Source organism: Arachis ipaensis, chromosome B5 (assembly GCF_059453495.1).
Source record: "Arachis ipaensis isolate K30076 ecotype BB chromosome B5, ASM5945349v1, whole genome shotgun sequence".
NCBI classification, from domain to species: domain Eukaryota; kingdom Viridiplantae; phylum Streptophyta; class Magnoliopsida; order Fabales; family Fabaceae; genus Arachis; species Arachis ipaensis.
The window spans coordinates 45,358,109-45,371,000 of NC_142440.1; the positions used below are offsets into that span (position 1 = coordinate 45,358,109).

Here is a 12,892-nt window from a genome sequence, read left to right on the forward strand (position 1 = left end):
CGCGCAAGAAAAGACAACTCAATCAATAGAAAATTTTCAAGAAAGAACCTTTGACTAAAGAAAGACAATTGAGAGGGCAAACGGTGCATTAGATGGAAACAAAGTCAAGCTGACTAGGATGAGTGTGAGATTCACAAAAGAAGGAAAATTAAGACTAACGGTGACGTTTACAAAAGTGAGAGAGTAATTAAATACAGAATCAAATATGACATCCATAGAAGTGAAAAGCTCAAAAAGGAATTGGTCCGTTCTTGAAAAGGAAGATATGAATCTAACATTTTCAAAAGAGCAAAGAATGCTTAATTAACGTGTTATGCTAAACCAAATTCAAATTAAAAAAAATAGATCAGGTGAAGTTTATTAAACGAAAATCAACTAGAAAGAGACAAAAATCTTCCTTTGAAGAGTATCGAAATACATAATCAAGCAAAAATATTCATAAAAATTGTAATATAGTTGTTAGAAAATCAAGTTGTATATATATTTTAAAATAAGTATATTTTCATAAACCAATAAAAGAACTGGCGAGGTATTAGGAGTAAATAGTTTCTAAACTATGTAAAGAATTTTCAAAGTTCTATTTAGAGAAGGTTATACCGAATCAAAAACGATTTTATAAAGGCTTTAAGAATGATGGTTGTAGATATAGTCAAGTAAAAGAAAAGTTAAATCACAATTTCTTTAAAAAGAACTCGGAATAGGAGCTTAAAGGAATACGCTGCATTAACAAGACCAAAGTTGTAACAAAGAATATATGGATCAAGAAAAGAGTTTAAACAAAGGAAGGCAAACAAACCAAGGACGTTAGGCAGACATATGCGGTTGGAATCAAAGGAGAAAGCATATGAACAGAAGAGGAGGGTTTGAACAATAAAACTACTTTCCAAAAGAAAATAGCAAACAAGAAATTCAAGATAAACCATGAAAGAACATGTCACATGACTTCAGCACAAACCAAACACATAGCTGTAACCTTGAGAATTAATTTCTAACGTTCCCAAAACCTGCGGTTTACGTTGTCTTTAACTCGTATATCATCTATGATAACTCATTAGTGCTTTCATATACATAATTCACTAGTGTTAAGCTGGCCAAACTTAATACCAGGAATTATGCAATGCAAGATTAATGACGTTAATCAATAGACCGTCATGTGTATAAAACTCTAATTCTCGTTACCAGAACAAGACCTATTATATGACAGACGCTCAGAGTATGCAATTGAAGCATAGTCAGTCCATTCCTCAGGCTCTACAGGAAGGACTGCTCTGATACCATAATTGTAACACTGTAACTATCAAAATGTCATGCTTCTGGCTGCGCCACTCTGATAGCTCGGGTATTACCACGACTTTTAAAATATTTAATACTAAAATATGAGCCTATTTAAAACTCAACACTAAATATTCATATCCATACGTTACAGTACTGATTACAATACTTACAAATAATACAAAAATATATACACATCATACCAATATACAAACTTCACATATCAAAACTTCTATCCCTCTTGCAAAAATTGCTAGAAATAAAGGCGAGGGAAAAATAAAAACTAAGATAATATAAAATAACATTGAATAAATAGAAAATGAATATAACTCTTCTGAAGCTTCGTCGCCCATATCCTGAAAAGGAAAAAAACCTGTAGGGGAATGAGAACATCGTCCTCGAAAGGGTTCTCACTATAGGGTTACAGAATTGCTATAATAAGATACGAGAATAAAACCGTTTTTAAAGTACAGTGATTAATAACCGCCTTATGCTTCTTTTCAAAACCAAAGACTTAATATTTAAAATCCAAAATCCTTTCTAAAAAGGAAAGCTATTAATTTCTTAGAAATTCAAAAGCCTTTTTAAAAATTTTTCCAAGACAGCATGAATGACCAAACTGTTCCAAGCATAGGTTCATTAAGTCTATGCTTGATGACATGTTATCATGTCATGTTTTTCTATACTTTTTTATACAAGAAATTGATGATTAGTGCTTAAAAATTGCATTCTTTTGTGCTTAAATGATATATTTCTTTGATCTTTTAATTTTATAAACTTTGTAGGAAATAAAAAGAAAAAGAAGCAAAAAAAACACAAAATAAGCTAAAAAAAAAATTTTGGGCACGCTTTGAAGATTGAGCACATTTTAAAATCAAAAGCGTGGCCCATGACCATGATAATGCCAAGAAATGGACGCTAGCGTTAAAATGAAATGAACGCTAATGGCATTACTAATTAATGCTTATGCATGCATTGAAAATTAATGCCATGCATTATCATAAATTAAAGCATGCATGCATGAAACATTAAATCATTAATGCCAAGTGAATGAATGCAATGAATTGGCAACGGCATGCATTTTCATTATTAATTCCACTAATGCCAATGGATTATTAAAGCATGCATTTCACTATGCATTTCATCAGGCTTTAACGTTAATGCATTACTAAGTAATAGAATATAATAAATAAAAGCATGCATGCATGGAATACATTAATTAAAGCAACGAAAACATGCATGAAAACTTTGATTTCTAATGTCAATTGTCAATGAAATCAAGCTCTATGTTAATTGGCATTATTAACTAATAAGGCACTAATGAGTGCATGCATGAAATCATTAATTATTGATGCCACTGAGTGAAAATGAATAGAACGCTGCGTTCAAACATGAAGTAATGTAGCGCTCACCAAAGCCAAAGAAGCAAGGGCGCTCCGTTCAATCTTTTCACTTTTTTGGGCTTGCCACAAAGAAAAAGCAAGGCACAACACAGCCAAGGGGGAGCACCAAGGTTCGAAATGGGAACTAAGGCCAATAAGAAAGGGCGCTACGTTAGTTCAATTAACTGAGCGCTACTTTGCTACAAGGAAATTGGCACAAATGGTAGAGCCAAGGCTCGAAGGGAGAGACAAATGCAAGCAAGGCGCGTCGCGTGAAAATTTTTTGTCCCCTTAATTGAAACAAAGAGTTGCGCCAAAACGACGTTGGATTCGTGCGTTTAGCACAATTCTGGTCGACGCGTACGCGTCATTTTCATTATTCCCTGTTTACGCGTTCGCGTCAATGACGCTTATGCGTTGTTTCAATTTTACCTCATCCACGCGCACGCGTAACCCACGTGTACGTGTGGATTTGAATTCATTAACCTCCCCTGACGCGAAAACCCTAGCCCCAGCGTCACTTTTCCCCCTCCTCCCCCAACGTTCCCTCTCTACTCTCCTTCCCTCCCTTTCCTCCATAGCCGCCGTAACCCTGACTGCCGCCCTCACTCTCCCCTCTTCCCCCTTCTCTTTCTCTTCTCCCTCTACCCCCTCTCTTTCACCCCTGCCCCTGCCGACCCCAACCCCCCCCCCCCCCGCGGCCAACACACCACCGCAGCCACCACCGCCAAGCCGCCACCGACACCAACCCCTTCCCCCTTCCTTCTTTCTTTTCTTCTCCTCCTCTCCACCCTACTTCCCCCTCACCTTTTCGCCACACCCCTGCTCTAGCCAGACCTCCGCGGGTATCACCGGAGCCGCCGTGCTGTCCACCAGCGCCGCCGAACCACCCCCTCTCTCTTCGTTCCATTTCTTTCCCTGCCCTACCCCCCCCCCCCCCACACCAGGTTTCACTACACTCCAAATTTCTTTTCCGTTCAAGTCATTCAGTTTGCATATTTCAATTCTGTTCGATTTAGGCTAGTTAGTTATGCATGTTTGTAGTGGATTCTAGGTGGTTAGGTAGCTAGGATGTGGTTAGAGGATTCTAGGTCTGATAATTGCTCCGTACCTGCTGTTTGAATTATATGCTTTTCACTCTATTGCTTGGATGTTGATGTTGCTATTCACTGCTGTTTGATTGCTATTCGTTCCTATTTTGCTTCATCGAATCTTAATTGATTGATATTGCTACTTATATAACTTCATATACATTAGCATTCTTGTTGCGAATTGCTTTTTCCTTGTTAATTCAGTGAGCTCATTACATTGCATCCATATCTTAAACTATTACTTGCTTTCTGAATTTGCTTAGAATAGGCTGACTGCATATACCTACTTATTGCTGTTTTGGATTGGCTTAATTGCTGGATTCTTCTGGTATTACATAGTTTTAATGCTTGAAATAGTTACTGCCTTCGTCAGGAATCCAAACTGATAAAAATGAGTTTCCAACCAGCATGTTGCCTTCTTTTGCTTTATAATGTCTGAGTCGCTTAAATCACCTTGTTTTTCATGTTGCTAACATATATCCATATTCATATGCTATTTGAAATTAAAGGTTTCTTGCAAGTTTCTGTGCTACTTTTATGAAATTTTATTTGCTCCCTAAAGTACTCCAATTCAATTTTTCCTATTTTAATTCTGTACTTGTTACTTTAAACTAAATCAAGCTTGATTGTTGATTGCCTTATTCTTATGCTACTGTTTTGGTTTACATTCTGCCTTGAACCTATCTTGATTGAGATTACTGCTCAATACCATTTTACGTGCTGGTTTGATATATCTTGTCTTGAGATTCTTATAAACTGCTAATTCTGCTTGACAATTGCTGCTACTTGAAAAACTCTAATTTAATATGATGATGATTAAACATTATTAAATTATTATTTAAGAAATTATTTAATTTCAGTTTCAAATTATTTGATTAATAATTTCTTTTTTTGTTGTGCAGATTTTGCTTTGGGCCGAAAAGAAAAATGGCAAGCCCAATATGTTGAAGAAATTCAGCCTTGCTTATAAAAATATTTTAAAAATTGTGCCTGAATTATTATTATTATATTAGTTGGGCCATATTTAATCATTATTAGCCCAAATCAATTTTGGTGAGAGACTAACTAGCTTGGTCTGAAATAAAAAAGGAGTGAAAGCAAAGGTTGCATACTTTCAACGGATACCACTCTCACTTCTTTTGGATTTCAAATTTATTCAACTTGCATTAATTGTATTGGAACCATGAGAGAGAAATAGCTATTGATTTGATTGCCATCATTAATGACACACGCTACTAAGCAAAGGGAAGTAGAAATTAATTCATTTTAAATTCTCTAGTCAATTCCATAGAAAGTTTTCTCTCTCTTCTCTCTCTTCTCTCATCAGTTTCGATCATGTCACAGAGAAGAAGAAGTTGCAAGCTATCAGAGTTTAGGCACTGTAGCAGTGAAGCTATGTGCAAGCAAGAAGCCATTATGATGATGGCATCAAGAGAAAGAAGATCCACAGTAGGGTGTGGCTGAGATCTTTGCCACTTATGGTAAGAAGTGGTGAGCAAGTCTCAAGCTCTCCATATCCGAAAATGGAAGAGATCCATTTCGGTCAGAGGAAGAAGATCCCTTGGAAGCATGGCTCGTCTCTACTTTTGCTCAACCACCACAGGAGGTAGCTATTGTAGCTACGTGGAGGAAGAGGCAGAAGATAAGAGCAGGAGGAGGTGTCAAGCATCAAGGACTCATCAAGGGTCAGAAATCTTTCTTGGGGAGCAAGTCAAGATGGAAGGCCCGGATTGATGAAGATTGGTGAGAAGGGATGACACAAAGGTAATTGCATGTTGGTTTTAGCGTTCAGTTTCCTCTTCTCTCTCTCTGGCCGAACCGGTTTTGTTGAAGAAGAAGAAGTTTAGCTCGGTTCAACCATTTCAATCTTGGAGGCTTCCCCTTCTATAATAAGGGTGGACAGCTAAGGCTTGAAGCAAGGAGAAAAGAGTGAAAGCACAAAGTTCTCATAGCTACCCAAGCTAACAGAAGTTCTTCTCCCTCAATATTTTTCAAATTGTATTTTTCTATTTAGGTTTGTCTGTATTAAGTCTCATGGAAAAAGGCAAACAGTGAGGTTTGTAAGAAAAAGTCGGTGAACGGAAAAAGGCAGAGTGTACAAAATTAAAAGAAAAAGCCATGAATGTCTTAGAGGTCCTTTGTACATCTGTGTTGTGTTTCATGATTGGTATGCGAAATTGCTACTCAGGTTGTGAATTGTTGTTCAAAATTGATTCCCTGGCAATGGCACCAAAAACGGATGCACAGGACCATGGTCTAAACATATCTTCACAACTTCGCATAACTAACCAGCAAGTGCACTGGGTCGTCCAAGTAATACCTTACGTGAGTAAGGGTCGAATCCCACGGAGATTGTCGGTATGAAGCAAACTATGGTCACCTTGTAAATCTCAGTCAGGCGGATATTAAATGGTTATGGAGTTTTCAAAAATAATATAATAAAATAGGGATAGAAATACTTATGTAAGTCATTGGTGAGAATTTCAGATAAGCGAATGGAGATGCTTTCGTTCCTCTGAACCTCTGCTTTCCTGCTATCTTCATCCAATCAGTCTTACTCCTTTCCATGGCTGGCTTTATGTGATACATCACCACTGTCAATGGCTACTTTCGGTCATCTCTCGGGAAAATGATCCAATGCCCTGTCACGGCACGGCTAATCGTCTGGAGGCATCACCCTTGTCAATGGCTTCATCTTATCCTCTCAGTGAAAATGGTCAACGCACCCTGTCACGGCACGGCTATTCATCTGTCGGTTCTCGATCATGCTGGAATAGGATTTACTATCCTTTTGCGTCTGTCACTAACGCCCAGCAATCGCGAGTTTGGAGCTCGTCACAGTCATTCATTCATTGAATCCTACTCGGAATACCACAGATAAGGTTTAGACTTTCCGGATTCTCTTGAATGCCGCCATCATTCTAGCTTACGCCACGAAGATTCTGATTAAGAGATCTAAGAGATACTCATTCAGTCGAAGGTAGAACGGAAGTGGTTGTCAGGCACGCGTTCATAGGGAATGATGATGATTGTCACGTTCATCACATTCAGATTGAAGTACGAATGAATATCTTAGAAGCGAAACAAGATGAATTGAATAGAAAACAGTAGTACTTTGCATTAATCTTTGAGGAACAGCAGAGCTCCACACCTTAATCTATGGAGTGTAGAAACTCTACCGTTAAAAATACATAAGTGAAAGTCCAGGCATGGCCGAGAGGCCAGCCCTCAAACGTGATCTAAGATAGCATACAACTGATCAAAGATGGTCAAAAAGACTAGTAAAAGGTCCTATTTATAATAAACTAGCTACTAGGGTTTACATGAGTAAGTAATTGATGCATAAATCCACTTCCCGGGCCCACTTGGTGTGTGCTTGGGCTGAGCTTTGAGTGTTACACGTGCAGAGGCCATTTGTGGAGTTGAACGCTAGGTTTTGATCCATTTCTGGCGTTCAACTCTGGTTTTGGATCCTTTTCTGGCGCTGGACGCCAGATTTGGGCAGAAAGCTGGTGTTGAACGCCAGTTTACGTCATCTATTCTTGGCCAAAGTATGGACTATTATATATTGTTGGAAAGCCCTGGATGTCTACTTTCCAACGCAATTGGAAGCGCGCCATTTCGAGTTCTGTAGCTCCAAAAATGCCATTTTGAGTGCAGGGAGGTCAGAATCCAACAGCATCAGCAGTCCTTCTTCAACCTCTGAATCTGATTTTTGCTCAAGTCCCTCAATTTCAGCCAGAAAATACCTGAAATCACATAAAAACACACAAACTCATAGTAAAGTCCAGAAATGTGAATTTAACATAAAAACTAATGAAAACGTCCCTAAAAGTAACTAGATTCTACTGAAAACATACTGAAAACAATGCCAAAAAGCGTATAAATTATCCGCTCATCACAACACCAAACTTAAATTGTTGCTTGTCCCCAAGCAACTGAAAATCAAATAGGATAAAAAGAAGAGAATATACTATAAATTCCAAACTATCAATGAAACATAGCTTCAGTCAAATGAGCGGGACTTATAGCTTTTTGCCTCTTGAATAGTTTTGGCATCTCACTTTATCCATTGAGGTTCAGAATGATTGGCATCTATAGGAACTCAGAGTTCAGATAGTGTTATTGATTCTCCTAGTCCAGTATGATGATTCTTGAACATAGCTTCTTTATGAGTCTTGGCCGTGGCCCTAAGCACTTTGTTTTCCAGTATTACCACCGGATACATAAATGCCACAGACGCATAATTGGGTGAACCTTTTTCAGATTGTGACTCAGCTTTGCTAAAGTCCCCAATTAGAGGTGTCCAGGGTTCTTAAGCACACTCTTTTTTTGGCTTTGTACCTTGACTTTAACCGCTCAGTCTCAAGTTTTCACTTGACACCTACACGCCACAAGCACATGGTTAGGGACAGCTTGGTTTAGCCGCTTAGACCAGGATTTTATTCCTTTAGGCCCTCCTATCCACTGATGCTCAAAGCCTTGGGATCCTTTTTATTTGCCCTTACCTTTTGGTTTTAAGAGCTTTTGGCTTTTTCTGCTTGCTTTTTCTTTTTCTTTCTTTTTTTTTCGCCTATTTTTTTTCTGCAAGCTTTGTTCTTTGCTGCTTTTTCTTGCTTCAAGAATCATTTTTATGATTTTTCAGATTATCAAATAACATGTCTCCTAGTCATCATTCTTTCAAGAGCCAACATATTTAACATTCTTAAACAATAACTTCAAAAGACATATGCACTGTTTAAGCATACATTCAGAAAACAAGAAGCATTGTCACCACATCAATATAATTAAACTAAGTTCAAGGATAAATTCGAAACTCATGTACTTCTTGTTCTTTTGAATTAAAACATTTTTTCAATTAAGAGAGGTGATGGATTCATAGGACATTTATAACTTTAAGATAAAGTTACTAACTACTAATGATCATGTAATGAAGACACAAACATAGATAAGCACACAGCATAGAAAACGAAAAAAAAAGAAGAAATAAGAACAAGGAATGAATCCACCTTAGTGATGGTGGCGTTTCCTTCTTGAGGAACCAATGATGTCCTTGAGCTCTTCTATGTCTCTTCCTTGTCTTTGTTGCTCCTCCCTCATTGCTTTTTGATCTTCTTTTATTTCATGAAGCATGATGGAGTGCTCTTGATGTTCCACCCTTAGTTGTCCCATATTGGAACTCAATTCTCCTAGGGAGGTGTTGATTTGCTCCCAATAGTTTTGTGGAGGAAAGTGCATTTGAGGCATCTCCAGGATCTCATGGTGATGAGCTTCATACGCCTTTTGAGCTCCATGAATGGGCTCTCTTGCTTGCTCCATCTTTTTCTTAGTGATGGGCTTGTCCTCTTTAATTAGGATATCCTCCTCTATGTCAATCCCAGCTGAATTGCATAGGTGGCAAATGAGGTGAGGAAAGGCTAACCTTGCCATAGTGGAGGACTTGTCAGCCACCTTGTAGAGTTCTTGAGGTATAATCTCATGAACTTCCACCTCTTCTCCAATCATGATGCTATGGATCATGATAGCCCGGTCTATAGTAACTTCAGACCGATTGCTAGTGGGAATGATTGAGCATTGAATGAACTCCAACCATCCTCTAGCTACAGGCTTGAGGTCCAATCTTCTTAGTTGAACCGGCTTGCCTTTGGAGTCAATCTTCCATTGAGCTCCTTCTACACATATGTCCATAAGGACTTGGTCCAACCTTTGATCAAAGTTGACTCTCCTTGTGTAGGGGCGTGCGTTCTCTTCCATGTTTGGCAAGTTGAACGCCAACCTCACATTTTCCGGACTAAAATCTAAGTATTTCCCCCGAACCATTGTAACATAGTTCTTTGGATCTGGGTTCTTACTTTGATCATGGTTCTTGGTGATCCATGCATTAGCATAGAACTCTTGAACCATTAGGATGCCGACTTGTTGGATGGGATTTGTTAGAACTTCCCAACCTCTTCTTTGAATTTCATGTCGGATCTCCGGATACTCATTTCTTTTGAGTTTGAAAGGGACCTCAGGGATCACCTTCTTCTTGGCCACAACATCATAGAAGTGGTCTTGATGGGCTTTGGAGATGAACCTTTCCATCTCCCATGACTCGGATGTGGAAGCTTTTGTCTTCCCTTTCCCCTTTCTAGAGGATTCTCCGGTCTTAGGTGCCATCAATGGTAATGGAAAAACAAAAAGCTTATGCTTTTACCACACCAAACTTAGAATTTTGCTCGCCCTCGAGCAATAAAAGAAAGAATAGATGAAGAAGAAGAAGAAATGGAGGAGAGGGAGAGTGGGAAGTGTTTCGGCCAAGAAGGGTGTAGAGGGGTGTGTTGTGTGAATTTGATGAAGAATGGAGGGCTTTATATAGGGAAGGGAGGGGGGAAGGTTTCGGCCATATGGGTGGGTTTGGGTGGGAAATTGGTTTTGAATTTTGAAGGTAGGTGGAGTTTATGAGGTAGGTTTATGGGGAAGAGTGGATGGATGTGAGTGGTGAAGAGGTGATGGGGAAGAGAGATTGAGGTGATTGGTGAAGGGTTTTGGGGAAGAGTGTTTATGGGGTTGTGTGAAAGAGAGTGGTGAGAAGAAGTGAGTGAAGGTAGGTGGGGATCCTGTGGGGTCCACAGATCCTGAGGTGATCCTGTAGGGTCCACAGATCCTGAGATGATCCTGTGGGGTCCACAGATCCTGAGGTGTCAAGGATTTACATCCCTGCACCCATTAGGCATGTAAAATGCCTTTGCACACAACTCTGGGCGTTCAGCGCCAGGTTGGTGCCCATTTTGGGCGTTCAACGCCCATTTGTTGCCATTTCTGGCGTTGAACGCCAGAACCATGCTTGTTCTGGGCGTTCAGCGCCAGAATGCTGCCCATTTTGGGCGTTCAGCGCCAGAACCATGCTCTGTTCTGGCGTTGAACGCCAGGCAGATGCTCCTCCAGGGTGTGATTTCTCTTCTGCTGTTTTTGATTCCGTTTTCAATTTTTATATTTATTTTGTGACTCCTCATGATCATGAACCTATAAAGACATATAACTAAGAAAAATATAGTTAGATAAATAAAAATTGGGTTGCCTCCTAACAAGCGCTTCTTTAATGTCAATAGCTTGACAATGGGCTCTCATGGAGCCTTACAGATGTTCAGAGCATTGTTGAAACTCTCCAACACCAAACTTTGAGTTTGGATATGGGAGTTCAACACCAAACTTAGAGTTTGGTTGTGGCCTCCCAACACCAAACTTAGAGTTTGACTGTGGGGGCTTGGGTTGACTCTGCTTTGAGAGAAGCTTTTCATGCTTCCTCTCCATGGTTACAGAGGGAGATCCTTGAGTTTTAAACACAAGGGAGTCCTCATTCCATTGAAGGACTAGTTCACCTCTGTCAACATCAATCACAGCTCTTGCTGTGGCCAGGAAAGGTCTTCCTAGGATGATGGAATCATCCTCTTCCTTTCCAGTATCCAGGACTATGAAATCAGCAGGGATGTAAAGGCCCTCAACCTTTACTAACACGTCATCTACTTGTCCATATGCCTGTTTTCTTGAATTGTCTGCCATCTCTAATGAGATTTTAGCAGCTTGCACCCCATAGATTCCCAGTTTCTCTATTACAGAGAGGGGCATGAGGTTTATTCCTAAATCAAGGTCACACAAGGCCTTAAAGATCATGGTGCCTATGGTACAAGGTATTATGAACTTTCCAGGATCCTGTCTCTTCTGAGGCAATGTCAGTTGATCCAGATCACTTAGTTCATTGATGAACAAGGGAGGTTCAACTTCCCAAGTATCAATACCAAATAATTTGGCATTCAGCTTCATAATTGCACCAAGGAACTTGGCAGCTTGCTCTTTAGTAACATCCTCATTCTCTTCAGAAGAGAAATACTCATCAGAGCTCATGAAGGGCATAAGGAGGTTCAATGGAAACTCTATGGTCTCTAGATGAGCCTCAGAGTCCTTTGGTTCCTCAGAGGGAAACTCCTTATTGGTCACTGGACGTCCTAGGAGGTTTTCCTCCTTGGGATTTACGTCCTCCTCTCCTTCTTTGGGTTCGGCCATGGTGCTTATGTCAATGGCCTTGCACTCTCCTTTTGGGTTCTCTTCTGTATTGCTTGGGAGAGTACTAGGAGGGATTTCAGTGATCCTCTTACTCAGCTGGCCCACTTGTGCTTCCAGATTTCTAATGGAAGACCTTGTTTCATTCATGAAACTCACAGTGGCCTTGGACAGATCAGAGACTAAGTTTGCTAAATTAGAAGTATTTTGTTCAGAGTTCTCTGTCTGTTGCTGAGTGGATGATGGAAAAGATTTATTATTGTTAAACCTGTTTCTTCCACCATTATTAAAGCCTTATTGAGGCTTTTGATCCTTCCATGAGAAATTTGGATGATTTCTCCATGATGAGTTATAGGTGTTTCCATAAGGTTCACCTAAGTAATTCACCTCTGCTATTGCAGGGTTCTCAGGATCATAAGCTTCTTCTTCATACGAAGCCTCTTGAGTACTGTTGGATGCAGCTTGCATTCCATTCAGACTCTGAGAAATCATATTGACTTGCTGAGTCAATACTTTGTTCTGAGCCAATATGGCATTCAGAGTGTCAATCTCAAGAACTCCCTTCTTCATAGGCGTCCCATTATTCACAGAATTCCTTTCAGAAGTGTACATGAATTGGTTATTTACAACCATGTCAATGAGTTCTTGAGCTTCTGCAGGCATTTTCTTTAGGTGAATGGATCCACCTGCAGAAGTATCCAGTGACATCTTTGATAACTCAGATAAACCATCAGAGAATATATCCAGGATGGTCCATTCTGAAAGCATGTCAGAAGGACATTTTTTGGTCAGTCCTTTGTATCTCTCCCAAGCTTCATAGAGGGATTCACCTTCTTTCTGTCTGAAGGTTTGAACATCCACTCTAAGCTTGCTCAGCTTTTGAGGAGGAAAGAACTTGGTTAAGAAAGCCTTGACCAGCTTATCCCAAGAGTTCAAGCTATCCTTGGGTTGAGAATCCAACCACACTCTAGCTCTGTCTCTTATAGCAAAAGGGAAAAGCATGAGCCTGTAGACTTCAGGATCTACTCCATTAGTCTTAACAGTATCACATATATGCAAGAATTCAGTTAAGAACTGAAAAGGATCTTCAGATGGAAGTCCATGAAA

The 12,892-nt window shown here is 39.6% G+C and overlaps 1 non-coding gene across 1 annotated transcript; it reads left to right on the forward strand.

The window, feature by feature from the left end:
* The first annotated feature begins 12,547 nt into the window (after nt 1-12,547).
* LOC148564048 (small nucleolar RNA R71) lies at nt 12,548-12,655 on the forward strand. Its single transcript, XR_015884721.1, has one exon. It is a non-coding gene; the product is annotated as a small nucleolar RNA R71 (small nucleolar RNA).
* The last annotated feature ends 237 nt before the right edge of the window (nt 12,656-12,892 follow it).